This window comes from Pteropus medius, unplaced genomic scaffold, assembly GCF_902729225.1.
Source record: "Pteropus medius unplaced genomic scaffold, Ma_sr-lr_union100, whole genome shotgun sequence".
NCBI classification, from domain to species: domain Eukaryota; kingdom Metazoa; phylum Chordata; class Mammalia; order Chiroptera; family Pteropodidae; genus Pteropus; species Pteropus medius.
The window spans coordinates 9,507,089-9,532,768 of NW_024351073.1; the positions used below are offsets into that span (position 1 = coordinate 9,507,089).

Below are 25,680 nucleotides of genomic sequence, written 5' to 3' on the forward strand. Positions count from 1 at the left end.
CTAAATGTTTCCAAATGACTTCCAATGACAAACAGTTGGGAAAATAATAACTTTGAATCTCGCTTTTTTATTACAAGAGAATAGTGAAGTAAAAAAAAAATTGTTGATTTTCTGCTTACATTACAAAGTCTTCCCAATAACATTCATTGATATGAGGTTGCATTTTTTTTTAAGTTCAAGGACTAAGATCATTAAAAATATAAAATATAATGTCTTAATTTTTGTTATTGTCATTAGACAACTTCTACTATAGAATGGCTATTTTTGTATAATAATCACTAACTACCACAAAAGTCAGATACACAAATATTTCTGAATATGTTAACTCAAGTTTAGCTTAATTCTAATTTTAGGAAAGGTACAGAACAGAAAAGAATGTAAAAGAAGTCAAATTTAAAGTTTTTTACAAGATATAATTTTAGATTTAAAAAATCCAGCAAAGGGAAGAGGAAGAGGTACTTAATTCAAGGTAAACCTTTCATTTTTTATCTGCTTGCTTGCTGGGGGAAAATCAGTGAGTTGACTGAGAGCAAGAGTCATGTGATAATATTGTTTAATTATTCTGAAATGGGAAATAAAAGAATATTCAACATGGATACATTAAATTATTTTATGATGAACGAATTAAATGTTTTGCATTGAGGTTTTTTTTTTTTTTAATGACAGTGTATTCATGTTAATTATGAACTGAAACAATATAAGTGGAAAAAGAGGAATCAGTGGCATTTTTTGGTCTTGAGTTGGGGGAAATATGTTTCTGCCAGTGGCAACAGATGCAATGTTCAAGGTTGTGAAAATTCATGGAACCTTTGAACAATGACAAACAGTGCAGTAGAGCTGGAGCTGAGTTTTTGTTGAGAGTAGTGAGAAGAGATGGGTCTGAGAAACAAGCAGGAGTAAAATCACAGAAGGTTTCCAATAAATTACCAAGAAGTATTTTACTTCAAACTAGACTTCGGAAGACCAAGACAGACGTAAACTGCAGAGGCATGACCATATATCATTTCAGAATAATCATGCCGGCTGCATGGAGGGTGGGCACAAGGGAAGTCATAGATAATGAGCACCAATATTAGTCCAGTGACAGTAGAAACTGGGCAGAGGAGAAAGATTTAAGACAAAGTCAACAAGACTTTCTGATCGATTTGAAATGAAGGGGAGGAATTGCCAAAGGACGATTCAAGAATCACCTCAATTTACTGGCTATTGAAATAACTCATCATGCATATTTATGACTATGAATTAAGATGAAAGAAATCTTATTTAATATTCAGATTTTCAGAATTAACCTAAACATTTCCTAATGAAGCTTGCCTATAAATTATGCTTATTTCTATTTTCTTTCCCAGTACTCAAAAGCAGTAAGTTTACTTTTCATGTTATCATAATAAGTATGCTAATAAGTATGTATAAATACCATGAAAATATTAATTGCAGAATATTTCCTTCAAAAATCTTTCATATGTTTGAATGTTCAAAACATGGTTTGTGATATTAAATAGATAAAAATATATAGTTAATTCTAAAAGATACTATGAAATAGAAAAGTGCAATCCATACAATCTAACTAAATTAAGAAAATAAAAAATTAGTGGGATATTTGTCCACATATGTTACCCACTGATTTGCATGAGTACTCATAAGAAATAAAGTGATCTTAGGCGGTGATAAAAAAAAAATACAATTACAAGATAGGAAGTCAAATTCAAAGCACTCTTGTAAGATCAACATATACGATAGTTTAGTATCCTTTTCTCAATATGTTTTAAGTTGAATTTGGTTTAGGACACACCGTATTTTCATGTATATTGCTATTTTTAGAAAATGATGACATATTTCATCATTTTCTCATGAGTGACTAAAATTCAAGGTGAATGTGGGACTAATCCCTCAATTTTATAGTGAGTTCTAATAGAGTTTGTATTTTGATCCCTTATTTTATCTACTTCATTGAACGATTAGCAATATTTTCATTATTTGTGATGCTGGTTTAAGCCTTTGCTGAGGAAGTGCAAATCTGTTATCTTGAGTCACAATTAGAACCAAGTAACTTTGGGAAGAGTAACTTAAAATCCCTGATTAATTGATGACTAGGAAGGGTGGCAGTAAGTATATGGAAAAAAACATAAAACTTCAAGTCACTACTAAAGAAATATACTTTTCCTTTCCCTTTCACTTGCATCTGTTAGGCTCATTTCATGTTAGTGTCCTTTATATTAAAGTGTTTATTTGTCATATAATGGTATTTATTTGTTATTTAGAACTTTTTCATCATCATTCAATTAAATCCAGTAAACATCAATTGAGTTCTTTCTAAGTCATAAGTAACATGCTGGGTTTGGAATACAACAATGATTAAAAAACCTTCTATATCTTCAATAAAATGAGCATTAAGTGATGGATACTTACACATAAACAAATGGTTCTGTGTAAGGAAAGATAAATGCTAAGATATAAATTTTCACTAAGCTATGCTTTGGGAATTTAAAATGAATGTATTTGTCTCCCCTTTGAGTTTCAAGGACTATAAACATAAACTGTGTAGTGAATGTGAGTAAAAATTAAGATAAATATATAGTTGAAGGTAAAAATATGAAGCATTAGCCCACAGGTATGTAAGCCAATGTGTAAATGGCAATTATTTTATGGAATTGTACTGAGGTGTGAGAAAAAGAATGATCAAATAAGACATGGAGCTGTAGCTGAGGGATAATCTCATCCCTTCCTGAAGTGGAGATATGAGACTGGGTACAGACTCTGGAGTTAACCTGCCTTTTCTGAAACTTGATTTCACTAAAGTAGCTGGCTGCCCTTGGCCAAATTGCTTACTTCTCTCTACCTAAGTTTCTTAATTTGTAAAATGTGCTTGACATGTTATCCAGGCTCAGATGAGATGAGATATGCAAGCACTGGTCCTCTCTGGACCAAAAAATATAATCTGCTATTATTTCATTAAATCAATTATTCGTAGATACTTTATTATTCAACAGATGTTGACTTGTTCATGCTGTGCTTCAATTAATATTTCAAACAAGTGCCCTTTGGCTGGAACTCAAGTGACCATTTTTGCCTCTTGTTATTATCAATGTTTACCTTTCTTTATCATAATAAATTAAACACTCTCTTAAGAGTTTTCAATTCTAAAGTTCATTTGCGTCTAATGAACTGTTTCAACACTTATAGACCTGCTACAGTGTATATTTCTAATGAACTTCATTTCAACACTTATACACGTGCTACATTATATATTTCTAATTTATAAATTTTTTAGTCACTTGAAATTCAGTGTTACTCAACTATTCCAAGGTAAAACTCTATAAGAAGCTAGGTTTAACATTTGTTATTTCTCAAGTTTTAGAGTACAGGTAATTAGAGAATCCTAACAAATTTTAGCCTTTAGGATAAAAAAATAAAGTTCCTAAGGTACAGTAGTTTGAGAGGAAAAAATTTCCCCTCTACCTTTCTTGAGTTCTTATGGCTGGACTAATAAGAAAATTTGACACAAACCAGATTCACAGGAGAAAAACAATTTAATATGTGTATGGAGGAGATCGTAAATGATATTTTGAGAAATGATGAACCAGCCAGCTTTTTCATAATTTTAGACAAAGAAACAATATATTTGTGAAGAATTGGCAGGACAAAGACACCTAGATTTGGGTGCTCATTAGTGAGGAATCTAAACAAAATTTGGGTTTGAGTAGTAAATTAGTAAAGGAATAACAGCATTTGTTTATGTAAGCTTTTTGGCCCTGGATTTCTTAACTCTAGTGATAAGGATGTCTCTTTCTTAGCCCCCCTGGAGCAAGAAGGGCACCTTTCACAGTAGAGATTTATTTTTTGCATTCAGGGAGACAAGGGAGGGTCAACATGCCCTTCTTACACCAGCTGCTTGTCAAATAATGTTATTCGAAGTAATCAGTATGCTGTTATGGAATATTTGGGGTAGCCAGCCCTGGACCCTGACAGTATTGTGATTTTTCTTGGCTGGGAATAAATGAGGGAGGAAGGCAGGCCGTTTCTAATCTAAATAACTCCTCACAGCAGAAAGATAATGCATGGGGATAGAGGCTTGGATGAGAGTACTGAAATCTCCCTTTCCCCTGTGGTTGATTAACAGAGTTTGCCATTATCCATGGTTATCATTACCATTCTGTCATGGGGGTGGGGAGAGTACATATGGAAGTGGCTGCAGTGAACAGAGAGGAGAGTCTACTGGAAGGTACTCTGTGGCAGCGGCATGAGCCTTGAGGCGGGAACTGCATGCGTCCACAATACAGGAGATTTAACAAAACACGAAATGGATTCACTTGCAATGCTAGAATAATTAACAATGTCACAAAATATAAAATGCCTAGCTTCAACTGAGCCTCAGAATGAATCAGGAACAGAACAAATGAAAGGTCTCAACTAAGATGGAAAGGGAGATCAAAGAAAATTGATGGCAGTATGATAACAAATGGGACATGCATACAGAGCTCTCCACAAGCATAGTCAAAGGGAAAATAAATTATAACTATAGAAAAATACTTATTTAAGTTTTTCTTTTGAGAAAACTAGCAAAAAAAAAAACACAGAAAAGAACCAAATTCAAGGTTTAGAAGAAATTTTCCCATTGAGATTTAATGATAAAATGAATTCAATAAACAGGAACTCAGAATTCAAAAAGAAAATTGCAGAAACACATGGAGAATAAAGCAAATCTCACACAGAACTAAGAAATGATTAGACATGGCAAGGAAGATAATAGATGTAGCTGAAAATGGAATTACTGACTAAAAGAAAGTAAAAACTTAGAAAGTGGTATAGTTTGAAGAAATTAGGAAGAAAGTAACAGATAATGAGGACGGTAAAAAACATCATCCAATTTAAATATAATTGGTATTTCTATATACTTTAACAATGAAAAGAAAAATATTTTAAAATAGTGTATTTTTCTGAAAAGAAATTTATAAAGGTAATAACTGAATTTGGAGTCCACAAGAGCACTTTGGAAAATGATACAGATAGTTGACACTGAGACATATACATTTTAAGTTTCAGAACTTCGAGAATAAAAAAAAAAAATAAGCAACCAGGCAGAAAGAAGCAATTCACTTTCATGGGATGAAATGCAAGCTGGGCCCAGATCTCCTGTGAGTGCCAATCAGTGCCAGAAGGTAAAAGAGCCATCGTCACATTTCTCAGTTAAATAAAATGAGTCTCTAATTAAGGTGTTCAGCTATAAAAACAGGACTTAGCATTGTAAAACCTGAAAAGTTAAAAAAAAAAAAAAGCTAACACCTATTTGTCTTTCTTGAAGACAAAATTCAGCCAAACTAAGGACTCAGAGAAGCAAACAGAAGACTACTGTAATATTTCTGTTACTACTGTAACAGAAAACAGAGGAGTCATGTCTGAAAACTTTTTGTGAAATTGTAATATTAAGTTTGTACACAGCCTCTTTTTTTTTAACTGAACACAGGTAATGCTCAAGCATTCACAAACATGCAGAAACTCAGACACCTATAAACTGCTTTCACAAATATTAAAAACAAAGCAAAACAACAAACAAACTATACAGTTAATTCAATGAACTAAAAGATGAATGGAACAAAGTAGCTCATGCCTAGAGAAGCTTTAGCAAAGTGATTGGTGGCCATGCTGAATACTATAAGGACTCAAACATGTGCAGCACGAAGGAGAACTAAGAAATGTGAAGACTTTGATATATTTGAATTGCTATTGATGTAGTAATGGAAAATATTAGAAAAATTCTTTAAACCAGGAATGGATGAAATACTAATATAGATCCTGAGGCAATCTCAATCTGGCCTTATATGGTGAAAGGACTTTAATCTATTTTAAAATATAATTTATATTAAACAACCATAGAATTTAAGGCTATAGCAGAAAAATTTAAGTAACAAAAATGATGAAAATTGAGAGATAATAGATGGTGATGTGGGAGGAAATTTAAATGAACTAATTTCCTGATCTTTCAAAAAAGGATTTAATCCCAATTCAAATTACGAAAAAAAGATAATGCTCTAAATGCTTTAATTTTTTCATAATATACTTTTTTTAACTTTAGAGGAATGTTTAAGAAGAATCTTGTATATGAATAATATAAATTTGTATCTGAAATTCACCATATCTTTCAGTATGATTTTCTTTCTTTGAGTACTTCGAATCCAAGTAAAAGTGTATTTTATTAATATATCATGCATATATTAACTTAAATAAAGGTATATGTAAATATATTATTGGGGGGCGATCTCAGAGAACAATGGTGAAGAATAATGGGAGAGAAACAGAACTAGAGGGAGGGCCAAAACAGAGAGATGTGATTAATATTTCCATCACTCTTGTCTATTGGTTGCATGATTACAAAGGACTATCTGAGAAGTATTGTGAAGTGTATCTCAGGACCAGGGAACTAAAGAAGAATGCATTGATCCATCAGCTCTCATTCTATATTTTTCAAAGATTTACTCCATAATACACTAATTCCCCTTCACTTGGGGTCACATATGTGAGGAAGCCAGGTTGTATTTACAGTGATTAACTGTCCTGATTTTTCTAGGACTGAGGGAGTTCCTGAGAGACTTTTGGTCCTAAAAACAGGAAAGGCCTGGGAATCCTGGAATGAGTTGATCTGGTCACCTTTATTCTAGCTCATGCCTTAGTTCAAGGAAAAAAAGACATGGTGGAGGCAAGAGGCATTGATATGGACTTGAGGTGAGAGCCTTTACACTGAATAACCAGTTACTTCAGTAGTGGTGGAATAAGAGAGTAAAACAGAGAACATCTGAAGTGATGTATAGAAACAGTGGTGTATAGTAACAACTAAGATGTTGTACTTCTCCAATAGTTAGCTCTCATGTAAAAAAATGGGTCTGAACTAAGGGGAGCTGTCTTGTAGGACTGAACTTTTAACCTCTGGAATCTGATACTATCTCCAGGTGCATAGTGTCAGAATTGAGTTAAATTACAGGACATCTAGCTGGTGTTAGAGAATTGTTTGTGGAATGTATGAGAAACGCCTTCCCTCACATATGTTGAAATTGGGGCTAGAATCCCATATTTTTTTCTTTAAATCAGTATAAGGACATTTCTGATGAAAGTATGGTCAAAGAAAACAAAGGAAAAATGAAGAAAATGGTTCTCCATAGTCTCATAGAATTTATAGATATCATCTTTATAAATAGTAGGTAAAATGAACAATGAGAAACAAAGATTTCAAGAAAACTTTATATGATGCCCAAATAATATGGAAGCGAGTTGGAAAATGTCAGAATGTGACAAAAAATAAAAAGCCAGTGCAGAAAATAAATGCCTATTATAGATAAGAAATGTTACATGTTCATAAGTAGTTATGAGGGTGATTATGAGTGAAAAGAGGAAGAGGGAGATGAAATTATGCATTTATGCATTTTATTCAATACTAGATTCCTATTTTGTCGATTTTAGGTTGTATTTTCCTTCCCTTTTCATGGAATAAAAATATCATTTTTTTCTAAAATAAGCAAAACAATATGTATGATGTATTTTTTTATGGGGGTGGGGGAGGGACATTTTAAAAAGGTGAATCTACTGCCCAGCTTCTAGAACAAAAATAAAATCTTGATGTTTCTCACTAAATAGGTCATACCAGAAATATGTTTTTTTCCTGTGTTTCTAAAAAAGTACTTTTAGATAAAAGCATAAAATTATTTAAAAGAGTAATGCATTAAAAAAATTGGAAATTTTGTGATAGTGATTAGCAGACAAAGAGGAAAAGTGACAGTCTAATCCTCCAGGGTATAGTAAGTGCAAGCCTATCTTCATGTTGTTACCCCAGGGGACTTCGTGCTCAGAATAAGGAGAAGCAGAGGAAAGTGAAGTAGAGATGAAAACAAAATAATTTATTAAAGTTTTTTATGAGACAACTGTACTAGTCATCTGACCAGTTTACTTCCCATCAATATATTGATGCATCAAGACTGGAAGCATCAGGCATTTTTTCCTAAAGCAAAGCATTAAAATGCTTACCCTTAAAATAGCACTGTCAAATAGATATTTTAGAGACAATGTCAATGTTCTGTTATCAGCTCTGTCTAATATGGAAACCACTGTCGCATGCCATTATTTTAATATTGCTAATGTTGCTAATTTGGCTATTTAAGTATTTAATTTTACTTAAATGTGCATTCTAATATCATTTAATTTTAATCAATTTACTTAATTTACTTTTAAAATTTGGGCTTCTAGGAAGATGATGTGAATGTACTTTTCTCTATTTTCCTTACTAAGTACAACTAAAAACTCTGGATATTATATGTAAAATAAAACACACACCCACTCACACACACACGCACACACACGCACACATGCACACACAACTCTGAAAGATGAAGAGAAGCCATATATTAGATAAGGAATTTGGTGCCAAGGAACAACATAGTGGCGAGTTCTGTGGGTTTGATTTTTGCTTAATATGTCTCAGAATTAGATCTGAAGAAACTGGAGACTTGGAAATGCCAACTGGCCCAGACAATAAAATCTCTGCCGAAAGTCTGCTCTCTTAAGCCAACAAACTGAGAAAGAGCAGCCCAGAAAGATTAAAAAAAAAATTGACAATAAATGTTCCACTACAGAAAGCACTATTAAAAAAAATAGTGTCCCTGCTCCTCCCATTGAAGAAGAGTTAAGAAAGGCATGCTGAAAAGGCACTTGAAGAAATAATGGCTGAAGAATACCAACCACATTTGGCAAAAGACATAAACATACAAAATGAAACTGAACAAATTCTAAAAAGGAAAATTTAAAAGAAAATCATATTGAGACACAGCATATTGAAATTTCTAAAACATAAAAATCTTGATAAAAGCAAAAAAAAAGGAAAAAAAGAAAAAGAAAAAAAAAAGACAGCTAACCAAAAAAGAGGGGGGAAACCGATAAGAATGACAGCCAATTTCCCACAAATAATAGCTGAGGCAAGACAAAAATGACATAACAGTTTTTAAAAGCTGAAAGAAAAGAACTGTCAATCCAGAATATTATATCCATTGAAAACATCTTTCATGAATGAAGAGAAAATCTTCTCAGAAGAAAATTAAAAGATTTGTTGCTACCACATAGAAAGGAAATGATAAAAGCAGAAAACTTGGAAATTGGAAGGAAGAAAGAACATAAGAAGCAAAACAAAAAAATTATATATACAACAGACTTTCTTTCTCTTGAATTTCTAAATTATGATTATTGTTTGAAGCAATAATTACATAATTATTTAATATGGTTTTAAATATACATAGAGGAAATATTTAAGATAATTGTATTATAAATTGGGAAATGTAAAGTGACTTAATGGGTAAGATTTCTAAGGTTTATTCAAACTAGTAAAATGATGACATCAGTGCTAAGTTTTGTGTATATAATGTAATACCTAGAACCACTACAAAAGTAAACTGACAGATGAACTCAAAAATATTAGCTAAATCAAAATAGAATTCTAAAAGAAAATATTCAAGTAACCCATAAGATAGCAAACAAAAAACAGAACACACAGAAAAAAAGAAAACTAAATGGGTAGGTTTGAGCCTAATTATATCAAAAATTACTTAAAATGTAAATATATAATACTCCACTTAAGAGAAAGAGATAGAAGATATTAAAAAACATTACCCAATTATATACTATCTATACTAAATACTTCAAATATAAGCATGTTGCAATGAATAAAATGGAAAAACTCACTGTTATGCAAAAAATGCAGGATCATCATATTTATATCATTAAAAAGTAGATTAGAACAAACAAAATTATCAGAGATGGGAAATTTTATTATTATGAATGGACCAATCCACCAATATGACATAACAATCCTAAATGTATATGTAGCGAAGAGCTGCAAAACAGGTAATACAAAAAGACACAACTGACAGGAAATATAAACAGATCCACAGATGGAGCTGGTGACTCCAGCACCCCTCTCTCAATAACTGATAGAATAGCCAAAATATCTTCAAGATTATAGATCTCAAAAACATCAAAAACCAAGAGAATATTGACATTTATAGATCACTCTATCCAACAACAGCAGAATGCATTCTCTTTTTCAAGCACCCATGGAATATATACCAAGATAGAATACATCTTGGGCATAAAACATAGCTCAAAATAATTGAGTTGAAATCATACACAGAAAGTCCTCTAGATGCAAGAAAATAAAACTAGAAATCAATAACAGAAGGACAATAGGAAAATCTTGATGTCTCAAGAAAAAACTTTTAAAATGAATTAAACTGCATAGAAATGCAATACAACATATCAAATCTGTGGAATTCTGTTAAAACAATGCCAAGAGAAAAAATAACATAACAATGGCATATTTTAGAAAAGAAGAAATAAAAGAACAAAGTAAACCTGAAGCAAGCAGAATAAAAGAAATCATAAAGAACAGTAATCAATGAAATTGAAAAATAGGAAATGATTGAGATAATCGATAAAACAAAGAAATGGTTCTTTGAAAAGATTAATAAAATTGACCAACTTCTAACAAGAATGATAAAGTAAAAGGACAATTTATGAATATCAAAGTAAGAAGAGAGGATATAACTATAGAATCTGCAGACCGCGAAAAGATACTAAGTGTATGCTATGAACAACTTTACAAACATAAATATGACATATTAGATGAAATGGACTAATTCCTTAACACACTTGCCACTATGAAATAGATCACTTGCATAGTTCTATAATCAATAAAAGAATTTGCTATTTAAAAAAAAAAAATCCCCAAAACAAGTGTCCAGTTATATTTGGTTTCATTAGAGATAATACCACATATTTAGAGAGTTAAGAGATTTCTTCAAAATTTCTTTTAAAAAACAGACCAGAAAGAAACACTTTACAATATATTTTATGACTATACTATTACAGTTATACCAAAACAACAAAAAGACAATGCACAAAAAGAAAACTATGGACCAATATCCATCATGAAATAAATGCAGAAATCCTTAGCAAAATATTAATAAGTAGACTAGAGGAGAATATAAAAATAATTGTATACCTTTATCAATTAATATTTACTCTTGGAATGCAAGGCTGGTTCAATATTTGGAAAATATCAATGTGATCCATCCAATTAATATCCTAAAAAAGAAAATTTTCATGGTAGTATAATTCAATGCAGTAAAACTTCACAACCCATTCAGAATATATTAAAAAAAAAAAAACCTAGAAAAATGGGAATAAATAAGAACTTTTTCCACTTGATAAAGAGCATCTATGAAAATTAAAAAGGAAAGCAAAAACAAAAATCCCACAGTTGACATTATACTTATTGGTGAAAGATTATATTATTTCCCCCATTAAGATCAGGAATAAGGCAAGGATAGTCATTCTCATTACTCTCATTTAATATAATACGAGAAGTTCCAGCAAGTGCAATTAGGTAAAAAAAAAAAATTTTAAGTTATTAAAAGAAAAATAGATGGGAAAGGAAGAAGTAAATTGTCTTTATTTGCAAATGACAGGATTATATACAAAGAAAGGTCTAATAATTCACATATATATATACACTAAAAAAATACCTTCCTAGGATTAATAAGTTTAGCAAAGTTACAGGTTATAAGCATAAAATATTAATTGTGTTTCTATATTGCAGGAATCAATAAATGGACACTAAAATTAAAAACTGAATGTCATTTATATTACTAAAGAAGTGAAATACAGGTAAAATAACCAAATATTTATAAGACTTGCATTAGAAAACTATGAAATACTGATGGAATAAAAATCTAAATAAATGAAAAGACGTATAGTGTTGTAAGTTGAAAGATTCAGCTTGGTTAGTATTAATTAGTTTGCGACAGCTGTTGTAACAAAGTATCAAAGACTGAGTAGCTTAAATAACAGAAATATGTTTTCTCACAATCCTGGAGGCTAAATCCAAGATCAAGGTATCAGTAAGATTGTATTTTTCCTAAGGCTTCTCTCCTTGGCTCATAAATGGTCATCTTCTCTCTGTGCCTTTGTACGGTCTACCTCTGTTTGTCTGTGTTCTAATTGTCTGTCATATTGGATTAGAGCCTATTCTAATTACTTTATTTAACTTAATTACCTCTTTAAACACTCTTTATCCAAATACAGTCACATTCTCATAATGTTAAGCCTGAGGGTTAAGACTTCAACACATGGATTTTGGAGAGGAACAATTCAGCTCGTAAAAATAAGAATGCTAATTCTGCCAAAATTTATATGTAAGTTTAAAGTAATTTCTATTAAAACATCAGCAAGAATTTTTATATAGAATGATTTTAAACTATATATGGAAACCATCAAAGGAACTAGACAATCTAAGAGTTTTGAAAATAAAGAATACAGTGGAAAGAATCAGTGTACCCAATTTTAAGACTTATTATATTATCTATAGTAATCAAGACTATGTGATATTGGTAGAATAAGCACATGAGTCAATGGAAGAGAATAGAGACTTCAGAAACAAACCTACAAATATGCCCAAGTAATTTTTGAGGATAGTGGAAAAGAGCAATTCAATAAAGGAAAGACAGTCTTTTCAACCAATGGAACTAAAACAATTTGATAGATAAGAAAATTGATCTTTGACCTAAGTCATAAATCTTACACAAAAATTAACTCAAAACAGATTATAGAGGTAAATATAAAATGTAAAATACAAAACTTTTAGCCTCAAACTTCGAAGGTCTTTGAAATCCTGTGTGTTCTTAGACTTTGACACCAAAAGCACAATTCGCAAAAAGAAAAATTGATAAATAGATCTCCATAAGAATTAAAAACCTTTTGCTCTATGAAAGACCAGTTATTAATAGCATAAGACAAACTGCAGAGTGGGAAAAATATTTGTAAACTACATATGTGATGAAGAAGGACAAGAATGTGCAATATATAAAAACTCATAAAACTCCACAATAATAAATAAATAAATAGATAGATAAATAAATGACAAGCAGCACAATTAGAATTACACAAAAGAAACAAAAAAGAAATTTCACCTATGATACAGATGGAAGATAAGCATATGAAAAGATGTACAACATGAGCCATTAGGGAAATGCTAATTACAACTACAATAAGATATGATTATATACATAGAATAATGAGCAAAATAATGCCACTAGAGTGACAACACCAGATGCTGGCAAAGATGTAGAGAAATTGAATCTCTCATATGTTGTTGGTGAGAATTCAAATTGGTACAGCCACTATGGAAATTAGTTTGGCAGTCCCTTAAGAAAGAAACATGCAATTATGATATGATCCAGCAATTCCACTCCTGAGCATTTATCCCAAGGAAATTAAAATATATATTCACAAAAACTTATATCTGCATTATCTCTTGCCACTGCTAGTGAATCTATAATTATCTCAAAATGAACATTTTATTTAAAATTAATTATGTTTAAATCCTAAATAGGAATAGTAGTCTGATTATTGATATAGTATTATAAAGCCTTTATCAATTTGGCATTTGTGTTGTCAAGAGCTAGGTATGCTGCTGTGACTATGTCAAAAGATTATTCTGTGCATCTTCTCATCCTGCAATACTCTACATAAGTACAGACCTAACTACAAGACAGACCTATTTAGAATCAGTTGAAGGAACAGATATTATCTAATATCTATCTATATATCTATATATTATATGTTAGCTGTTAATTTCATAACATAGGAAGACCCTTTACCATGAGCTTAAGTGAAGAAAAAAACTAAATTTGTAAGTTAAGCAAAAGAAAGTTACGAGAGAGAGAGAGAGAGAGAAAGAGAGAGAGAGAGAGAGAGAGAGAGAGAGAGAGAGAGAGAGAGAGAGAGAGAGAGAAAGGAAATCCAGCGGAGCAGATAATGAAATTCTGGTGCAAACTATTTCAGGTATTTTTAAGAAAATAAGGCATTAGAATAGAATGATAAGCATGATTTAAAACAACAACAAAAAAACTGTTGAGGACAAAAGCAGTATGCGAAATTTTAAAAAGTCAATACAGACTTTAAAAATGAAAGAAATAAGATAAAAAATTATTTTCCAAATATGATTTAAAATAATTTTTTACCAATTGAAGAAATCCTTTTAACTTAATAATCTGTCTCAAGTGATATTTGGATTGTGAATTTGTACTCCTAGAGATGGAAAGCTAACTGGTATTTCATTACTTAATATGCTCACAACCATAATAATGCAAATATTGTTTATTGGCCTTTAATTTTGAGAATCAAAATAAAATAATCATCAAATACAGAAATGGAAGAGAGGACTTGAGAAAGTTAAATATTCATATTTGATATTAGGGGAATAATCATTGTTATCTGATATTAATAAATACAGAAAATAACATTATTTTGGAAGGGAAATAACCAAAATATAAACAATTAAAGAAGTCCTCTGCAGAGTAGATTTAGAAGTGAAGAAGTGGTTATGAAACTGTCAATTTTCAATATAAGACATCTTTAATGTTATTTTTTAATGTGCATATATTACTTGACACAAGTAATATATAATGCTATTTACTTATAAGCGATAGTGACTTCTGATATGAGGATGCTTATTTTTGAATTTATACGAAAAATTTTAGAATAGAAACAACTTACCAAATTGGAATATAATGCATATATCCATTTTTTCTAGCATTTTTTTTTTATGTATTCATATCTTATTTTTCCTTGCTTTATATTGCTGAGTTTGAAATTTCACTCACCAGAGGCTTTTTGTTTCATCCTAGCTACTTGGCTAGCAGCTGCTTCTATTTGCAAGCATATATCATGTGAATTACAAGTAAATAAAATAATTTGCCTTCAATTAGACTAAATTTTTACCAAGTGGATTCTTGTGCCCTGATTATGCCTTCATAGTCTAAATAGCCACACTCACAACTCAAATGTGCTTTTAATTTAATTAATTATTCTTTTTAGTAAGGAAACTTTGTTTTATATAAACTATGATGTCATTAAAATAGCTGTGATAACAATGAGAATTGCCTTGTATTAAGAATAACAATTAATAGTAACATTTAAATAGTATTACCATGCAAAGTATAATGTTTATTTCTAATTTTAAAGTTAAAAATCTTAAAATCTTCCTGGCTTTATTTTCAAGAAAAGTCAATATTTAAAAATGGATGCATGTGAGATAAATCATCCAATTATTTTATTTCTATGTTTAAATCTCCTAGTCTTCTGGCAAGTCACTATGGCTTCATTCCCACTAGAGAGTGTCTGGCATCTCCAATCTTATCCCAGAAACCCAAAATTATATTGTCTGAAATAATTATCCAGGCAGGTGTTTTTTATTTTATTCCCATAAGTTTAATATTAATCTATGATGTTACTTATCTTTTCAGCTACACATCATACCACATACCTTACAAATACATTTAATACAGTTTAAAGGATATTTTTCTTCCCTGTTTGACTAGTTTTATACCATTTCTTTCCCCCGATAATGAATATAATTAAAAATAATCATTGACTATTTTGTTTTAATTCAGAAAATCATCAGGAATTATTATTTCCTGATAAGGACACTTTTGTTAAAAACATGATTTTTTAAAAAGGTCAAAATGATCAATGTAATAAACCTTGAAATATTTTATTCTCTGAATTTAGAAATTTAAGCTGTGACAGGATATAACTTTTTTATTTTATAAAATGTATGTAAAAATAATAGCAAGTTTTAAAGTAGTTAACTTTATTATCCCACAGGAACATGAAAATTAAATAATTCAATGAGAAAATATTTCATAATCCAATAGGATAATCAGTTCTATCAATATTCACAAGTCTTACCTATAAATTTATAATGCAAATATATATAATGTTTTTTAATATTTTTCAATTAAAATTAGGAATCAAGAGAACATAATATTTTTGATAATGAAGCATTTTTACCATGTTACTTTTATTCTTCCATTATACTTCTCAAATATAAAAGTTATATTCTATTACCATATTTATGAATTAAAAAATCTTCTTTGCTTAATTTCTCCATTATCAAGAAAATGAAAATTGAGTGATACATTTTCATTTATTTATTAATTTCAAATTTTTATAATTTTAATTTATTTCTCAAATATAAATAATTATAATTATAAATATGTTATAAAATGAGAAAGAGTGAAATTTATATTTTGTGAATTTGTGTTAATGATACTTAATTTTATTTACATTTATTGTCGATTTGAAATAAATACTATCACAAGAGACAAAGGACTTTATGTAATTCTAAAAGTCAATCCATGAGGAAGATGTAATAATCATAAATATATATGCATCCAACAGCAGAACATCTAAATATGTAAAGCAAACATTGACAGAACTGTTGAGAAAATACACCACAATGCAATAATATTAGGCAACTTCAATCTTCCACTTTTAATAACAGAGAAAACATCCAGACAGAAGATTAATAAGAAAATTTTAATGAATAACACTATAGACTAAAGGAACCTAACAGACATAAAAGAACATTCTACCGAACATCAACAGAATATACATTCTTTTAAACTGCTTATGTTTTTCTCCAGGATAGATCACATGGTAGGTTACAAAACAAGTCTTAACAACATTAAGAAGGTTGAAATTATACCAAGTATCTTCTCCTATCACAATGGAACAAAAATATAAATAAATATCGAAGAAAACTAGAAAATTTACAAATTTGTGGAATTAAACTATCTTCAGAGGAACAAAGTTGGAGCTATTGCATTTCCTGATTTCAAAATATAGTTCAAAGTTACAGTAATCACAACACTATGGTACTGGTAAATAGACAGACATATAAACCAATGGAACAGAATAGAGAACCAGAAATAAATTTACGTATATATGATCAACTAATATTTAACCAGGGTGCCAACAATACACAATAGGCAAAGGATAGTCTTTTCAACAAATGGTGTTGGGAAAGCTGGATATCCACAGGCAAAATAATGAAATTTATACCTTACATTACACCATATACAAAAATCAAGTCAAAATGGATTAAAGATAAGACTTGAAACTATAAAACTTCTGGAAGAAAATAAGAGAAAAGCTTTATGATATTGGTCTTGTTGATGATTTTTTAGATACAACATGAAAAGCCCAGGCAATAAAATAAAAAATAAGCAAGTGGGATTACATTTAACCACAAAGTTTCTGCATAGGTAAGGGGACAATCAGTGGAGTGAAAGGCAACCTATAGATTGGTAGAAAATATTTGCAGACCATATATTTGATAAGGGCATCATGTCAAAAATATGTAAGAAACTACTATATTTTATAATAATAAAAGAGCTAATGACCCAATTAAAAAATGGCCTAAGGAGTCGATTAGACATTTTTCCAAAAAATATATACAAAAGACCAACAAGTATATATTTTTTAAAAATGCTCAATGTCACTAATCATCAGGAAAATGCAAATCAAAACCACAGTGAGCTATCACCTCACACCTGTTTGGATGGCTATTATAAAGGGGAAAATAAAGGGCAAGTGCTGCTTGAAATATGTGTCATAGTTTGAAGTCTGTACCATAGGTACTGTGTTAAAACTACTAAATTTAACTATTTTGCTTATATTTACATTCCTCAAAGACTTGAGGAAAAAAGTTGGTGGTAAAAGTTCTGCCTCATTTCAGCAGTAAACTGTACATGCAAAGCCTCTGAAATGCATTGATGTCTCTTGTTAATACATATTTTGTCTATCTATGCTAGGTAGGAGCTACAGATTAATATTTTATTCTCTATTTTTTATTGCATTTAACACAGTACCAGAAGGGACATTACATAACAAACTAATAAGTGAAGTCTTTGTTAGCTATTTGATCAAATGTGTTTCATGAAAACTGCCTAGAAACATCAAAACAATTAGTCAGACCCAAAATTCAATCTGAGCTAGCATTCATATTCAAAGATTTGCATTCAGGTAAGTTCAGAGACTAAATATTATATTTTGATTTGTTTTGAAGTGGCCATCTGCCCATATCAAAAAGCTACTACAGAAGTTTGGCAGGCAGATTAAAGAACTAAAATAACTATTTTATGTAGGTTTGGTTCATAGGCATCCCAATGTTGCTTGGAAAGCACAAAAAGTAATGTTTACGGCCTCTGGTACTTTACCAAGTTGCCACCCAAAAGGGCTATAACTTCTAAATTGTCAAAAATTACAGCTTTCATAAGAACCTTTTAAAGAAACTTTATAAATATGTATCGAACTTTAAATATCAACAGCCAACATGTTTTAAAACAGCATAAAAATCTAATAAAATATTGTGGAAAATTACATGATATAATAATCCTGATTATAATAATCTATAATTTATAACCTGACATATTTAAAATACTCTTTTTGATTAAAAAGGGGCTTCAAAGATATCAATAGTTTCATTTGTACATTAAATATTTGTGTGATTTATGTGATGCTCAGTAGTCTAATTTTTATTTTTTTTAAAGCAACTTAACGCCACCAAGACTTACTTTATTAGAATTGGAAGACATATAAAGAGCTTCCCAGACCATGAAATGCTAAAGGAGTTCATAAACACCAAGCCAGTAGTACAAGAAATGTTGGAGGGACTTCTTAAAGAAGAAGGAGGAGGAGAAGGAGGGGAAAGGGGAGAGAGAAGGAGGAGGGAAAATATGAATAATGAAATGTCAACAACTATATATCTAGCTACAATTACTTTCAATGTAAATGGATTAAGTGCTCTAATCAAAAGATAGGGTGGCTGAATGGATAAGAAAACAAGACCCTTACATATGTTGCCTACAAGACACCCACTTCAGATCGACACTCATAGACGCAAAGTAATGGTATGAAAAAGATATTTCATGAAAATGAAAACAAAGCAATATAAAAAGCTAGGGTAGCGATACTTATATCAGCCAAAATGGACTTTAGAACAAAGGCTATAATGAGATAAAGAAAAAATCAGTAATTCCACTTCTGGGTATTTAACCAAAGAAACCCAAAATACTACTTTGAAGGGACTTGTGAATCCATATGTTCATTGCAGCATTATTTACAATAGCCAAAATATGGAGGCAAACGAGGTATCCATCAATAGAGGAATGTATAAAGAGGTGGTACATATATATAGAATGGAATATTAATCAGCAACAAAAAAAAGAAAGAAATTTTGCCATCTGCAGCAATATAGATGGACCTAGAGGAGCAAGTCAAACAGAGAAAGACAGATGTCATATGATTTCACTTATCTGTGGAATGAAAAACAAAATAAATGAAGAAACAAAACAGAAACTCATAGATAGGGAGAACATTTTGATGGTTGCCAGATGGGAGGGGTTTAGGGGGATGGATGAAACATGAAGGGATCAAGAATTGGTAGTTACAAAATAGTCATGGAGATGTAGAGTATATCATGGGGAATATAGTCAGTTCTATTGTAATAAATATGTATGGTGTCAGATGAGTACTGAATTTATTAGGGTGATCATAAGTTACATAAATGTCTAATCACTGTATTAGAATTAAAGTAAAAAAAAAAATTAAAAAAAGACTTCCTTTAGTCACGCCTTGCTGGAATTTAAGTAGAAAGCCTTTATCTTCATCCCTTCTGCCCCTCCTCCTCCCTTCTAAATTCCTGTTTTCAACTTTCTCTCAAGTCTGTGCCCATGACTACAGGCCTTTGCAGTTGCTCTTCTTGAAAGAGTAGCCATTGAAAGAAGTTAAAGGTGCCTCTCAGGTAGCAAGTTGGGGTTGCGTGAGGAAGAGTGAGCAAGAAGACAAGCTCCCTTGGTATTCAGAACTTGGAGAAGAGCTTGTAGTACACAGTGGACCACCAGTTGAGCTCCAGATGCAGGCCGGCAAGGAGAAAGGCAACCCCAGTATAGGCCTAGAAAAAAGTAGATGTGGCTGCTCTTCTGCGAGCTCATCAACCAGATTATGAACACCAAGAATAGCAGGAGGATGTTTCCAGTGCTGAAGGTGATGCCAAATACATGGACCCCAAAGCCATGTATTCTTTCCACTTGGACTTCGTGGTGCTGGACAACTATCTGTGGAAGTACATGAACAGAGACTGGGTGCCTGGGGGTCATTCTGAGCTACAGATATGTTGTAGCCGCTAGCCCCCGAAAGACACACGGACCACCAGAAATCAGTGAGTTATAGGAAACATGCTCTTTATTCAGCCAGCTGGGTCTGCCAGGGGTACGCAGACCCCAAATTAAGCAGCCCCGAAATGTAGAGGTTCAGGGTTTTTAAGCCCTAAATCCCATTCCTCATTCTGTCTTAAACACAAAGGTCTATTTTTCTCCTATTCACTAACTGTCAACCCACTGGTCAGCTGTGCAAGTGGGGGTACAGAAGCAGAAAGCTTATTGTTAGAATGTTATGTTTCCATGGGTGATAGTCTATGTTCCCATGGGCAATAGCCAAGCAGTAATTTTCCAGCCAGCACAGATGCCCAGCGGTGTCTACATTCACCCTGACACTCTGAACTCAGGGGCCTACTAAATGAATGTTCCTGTATCTTTCGGCAAAGTTAAACTCATCAACAAGCTCAACAGAGAGTGTCAGATCATACTGAGCTTCTTACATAAATTTAAATTTTAAATTCACGTAGTAAGAGTTGAGGGTCTACATGGGATGATTACCAGCCATTGCACATCCAAGACTCAGTGCCTATCTATGATGGCTTATCAGATTGAGGAGACCATAGCTCTTCTAACTAAATACAATCCACTTGCAAAGGCTTGCCTTGATGCAAAGAGAAACAGAGGTCACAAAGATGAGATGGAGGAATCCAGAAACAAGAAGCAATCCGGGTATTTTTAATGAAATGGCTTATTTCTGGAATCAGTACTTTCTGTCCACTGCCAATCCACACCCTTGGTTTGAAGATCCTCTCTCACTTTTCTCCACACATGGCTGTGAAAGATACTCTATCCTGAGGAACCACAGTTCACCCTCTCCTCGCCTCAGCCCATACACTCATTGCAACAATTAACAATATATATATATTTTTTTTACTTCAAGTCTTATTTTTAATAAAACACATTAGTCTGACAGTTCCAGGGTACAAAATGAACCAATATTATACTGATTAATGATAACAGCACACAAATCAAGCCTTCCTGAAAGGAACAGTCTCCTCCTTGATGCCCTCTTTGGTTACACTGCAGTAGGTCCGCGATGTCTCTTGGACATAGAAATGAAGATGTCTTTCACATGCCATATCTGTCCAAGGGCAGTGGGATATGTTTCACATTCTTCTTATTTTGAAAAACAACCTAGTTGGCAAGCAGGGTCTGTAACATGACACTTGCTGAGACTCCAGCCTTGAAGGAGTCTCTCTGGTGGGACCCCTCCGGGTCAAAGCTGTACACGGCTCACTTCCCTTCTTTAGCAAGTCCTTGAATGATGTAAATATTGTATGGAAAGAAGTACTTTGAATAGAGAATCATTCAACGACATTGCAGCAACAGCACACATAGTCATGGCCTTATGATTGAAATGCTTATACATCTTTAGTTTGGCTTCAATAATCTTTGTCAGGATAAGACAGTCTCCATGAAAATTGTTGAATTCAATGGTTGTTTTGGAAAATTAAATACAATAGCAAGTTTTTAAGTTTTCTGCCTAATACTTTCAAATTCCAGTCTTCTGTTAAATGACTATGCACCTAGAAATATTTATTTTGGAAAAAGAATAAGCAAACTCTTTTGCACAGAATGAAAAACTTTAAGTTGGATTACACAAAGGAACACATACTTTTCAAAGGAGAGTGATTTTAAAAGCTTATAAGCTTATAATGACTTAGCAAAGGTTTTCTGAAGATCAAATGCTTCTTAAATGCCCCCTCTTTTAAGTGGTAATTTCTAAATTAATTGGAAGCATGCAAAGTGATTTCAAATAAATGATTTAAAAATCAACTTTAAATTATTTTAACTGGCTCTTTAAGTTTTACATTAATAAATCTCAGTTTATGATATAATTTAAATTTTTCTGATGAATTATGAGATTAAGTTCATCCAAAGAGGAGATAATGCTCTTCTGCACTCATTTGTGGTAACTGGAACAATGACTCTATTAGACTAAAAAAATGATATTTTGACAGTATTAAGATGCAAATGTATGTGAAAGTAACATTTTGCCAAGGAGGAGCAGATGTATTTTTTATACCAGTCCTGATTTAGAGCTTTTCACAGGATATTCCTTTTGTCTGGAAATGACTTTCCCCACATAATTGTCTGACTTACTCCTTCAATTTCATTTCTCATGAAGGCCGTACCTGACCACTCTACTTCAACTGCTCTAATGCACTCTGAAAACACCTTGATTTGTTAGATTTTTTTTCAGAATTTATCAATTTTTAATCTACTGTTATTTACTCATTTATGTTCAGTACTGTTTATTGATTGCCTCCCCATGCCTCAGGCAGAATTTAAGTTCCTCAAGTGCAGGAATATATAATTTTTTGTCTTGTTAAGACAAAAATCTGTACTCCAGGACCTAGAACCATTTTTGGCATATAGTCAGAGCTCAGTACATACATGCTAAACAAAAGAATCAATGTTCTAAGGAAAATTTCAGAGGCTTTTGCCGAATAATCCTATCAAAATATGTAGTGTCTATGAAACAGCAATAACTAATCACATGAAAGGAACAGGCTGAAATGAAAAGGTAATAATAAGAGTAAAAATAGGTTTTAATGAGATTAAAAGAAAACATGTTAAGGAAATAAAAAACACAATCTGAAAATTACAGCCCTAGTAGAGATCATAAGACAAAAGAAATGGCATAATTATAAATATTAAAGCAATAAAACTTTTTTGGTTAAATTCCTGAATCAAAAGATAAAGTCTAAAGTCTCAGGTTAAAAGGCAAAAGATCTACAAATATGGAGACAGTCAAAACCAAATTACTCAAATGTTTGACAAAAAAAAGTTAAGTATAGTTATATATAAGAAAGAATATTTAAAAAAGTGATGAAAAATAAAAGAATGTAAATTGATATTGACAAACATTGCTGTCTAAAATAAGGATATGATTAGCCTAGAACTATTGAATCTCAAAAATGATTATTAAAAGCACAAAGAGAAGTTAAAAAATATATAACAATAGTGGGAAGAAGAAAAAATAAATATAGCAAGAAGGTAATAAAAAAGTTAATAGAGGTAATTGAATTATTAAACTATAGGCTGATCTATGTATCTATGTTATCAAATGATCTACTTTTCTGTCTCTTATTTTTCCAACATACTTTGGGTATTTTAAAGTAAATTATGACACTTTCTGAAAATGCATTAATAATAGAGATTTAGGTCACATTTTCTTGTAAACTTGTAAAACTAGTAATAATAAAATTTGATAAAATAAATAAAAATATTATAAAGTTAAAACATACTTTTCCAAATGTGTAAAGAAGAAAATAAAAGCTGAGCTTTTAGATTTCTTATAAATCTCAAAGACAACTATGTACTTCAAAACTTAAGCATAAGGCCAGTTTAGAGACCTATTTGCATTGTCTACAAAAGCTGAATATACACATTTCCAAAGATCATTAATTCCACTCCTGTGTGTATACCTGAACCCAATAGTAGTGAATCCATAAATTAACTAAAAGGCATACACTAGAATATTCATAACAGCGTTATTTGTAAGCTCAAACTAGGAACTACCCACTTAAATGTCCAGTCACAGGAGAAGACATAAAAAATTGAAGAATATTTACACAATGAGAATCAATTATCACAATATACATAATCCACAATTTCATTAAGTACAAGAAAAAAACAATAGTAATGGTTTTGGAAGCCAAGAGAGTGATTAAGTGGAGTAGTGGTTGGGATGAGAATATTCTAGGTTGATAGCATTCTTCTGTTTTTGATTAGAGTCTAGCTAAACAGATATTCTCTCAACTGAATCCTTTCCATATGGGCACTATCTTCTATCATATTTCATGAAAACTTAAAAGTATATAAAATTAAAAATGTCAATCTCATATATTGCTTTTAAAAATTCATTAAAAATAGGTAGAAAAATTTAATCATTATATCCTTTGCAAAAGAAAATTTAAAAACCTTACTTTCAAAGACTTTTAAGATCACTCAAGAAAACAAAATTGTAGAGACAAAGAAACATCAGGAAATCAGTATGGAAGAATAAATAAATGATCAAAATACATTATTTAAACAGCAGAAAAAATAGTTATTTATAATGGATCTGTGGGCTCCACAGAAATGAATTCTTCTCTTCTCTGAAGTGAAGACTAAATCCAGGGTAAATTCAGTCTCACTGGACTCAATGAGTAGGTCCCTCACTATGGACAAACTCTAGACATGATCTTGGACCTGAAATCTGATGAAGAAGAGCTGGAAGACAACCCCAACCAGAGTGAACCTTTTGATTAGGCACTTGTATGAATGGATCTGGCTTGCTGTATCTCACCCACCGTGGCACTGCCCAGATGTTGGATAAGTACCAGCAGGGAGACTGCAGCTACTGTCCCAATGTTTACTGTGAGTACCAGCCAATGCTTTCCATTGGCCTTTCAGATATCTCAGGTGAGGCCACAATGAAGCTCTACTGCCCAAGTACACGGAGGGATACACATCTAAGTCACTGGGTCACCACCACATGGACAGTGCATACTTGGGCACCGATTTCCCTTACAGGCTCTTTAGAATAAACTCCAAGTACTGGACCAGTTTGTGCCCAGACTCTACAGTTTCGAGATCTACCTGATGGTCTACTAGCTACAGTTCAAAGCCACAAGCAACTCAACTCAACTGTTGGATGATTCCCCACCCCACCTGTCCCTCCGTTCCTTCACTGCAACCCTTTTAGAAACCCTTTATGGTTTTTAGTTTGATTACAGAACTCATCATTGTGGTGGAAATGTAAAATAAAGTAAAAGGGCAAAAAAAGCATTTATTCAAAATTAATGTAACATCTTGTCAGAAAAAAATCAATATTTAAAGGGAGGGGCTTCATGTCACCTGATAGAGAAATTGCAAAGTGATAAGGTATTGTCGACAATTCCATATTCATATATTTAATTATTAAATAAAATCAATTATTTTTATTAAAATACATCAGGAAAATTGATTAATGAATGAATTCGATAATAATGAAGGTTTTTTTTTTTTTTAACCTACAAACTACCATGTTGAGAAGTTACAGAAATCATATGGCTTTAGAGAGGAATTTTCCGTATATTGAAAATCAACTAATTCTGATAGTATTTAAACTGTTCTGGGATGTAGGTTGAAATAAATATTGCAATAAATATTGTCAAGCCAGATTGAATATTATATTTTTAAAAAGCAAATTTCATATCTCACTAGGAAATAGCAATTCAATCTTAAGAAAAAAATTATACTTGATAAAATTTAATTCAATGTTTAATAAAATTCAAAGGAAAGTGTAAATAGCAATGGACATACTTTAAACATATTTTAACCATATATTCCAAAATATTCTGGAAAGTAACAGGTTTAATATTATAAATGTGAAAAGAAGCTAAAATTGGGATATTTGACCTAGCAGCTACTATAATGTACTATAAACCCATATATTTTTGCCTCAAAATAGAATCAAGTTCAAAGATCATGAATAATCTAATTAAGTCAAAGTGTTGGCAAAATTATGAATATCATTGGGGAGAGATTGGATAATACATTGAATTAAGAATTGGCTAATTACGTCAAATTGGGTTGATAAAACAGGACACAGTTG

General features: G+C 31.6%; 2 pseudogenes; both read left to right on the forward strand.

The window, feature by feature from the left end:
• Positions 1-18,734: 18,734 nt before the first annotated feature.
• Positions 18,735-20,947, forward strand: LOC120586107 (T-box transcription factor T-like; annotated as a pseudogene).
• A 308-nt stretch (positions 20,948-21,255) lies between these two features.
• LOC120586108 (casein kinase II subunit beta-like) lies at positions 21,256-24,809 on the forward strand (annotated as a pseudogene).
• Positions 24,810-25,680: the final 871 nt, after the last annotated feature.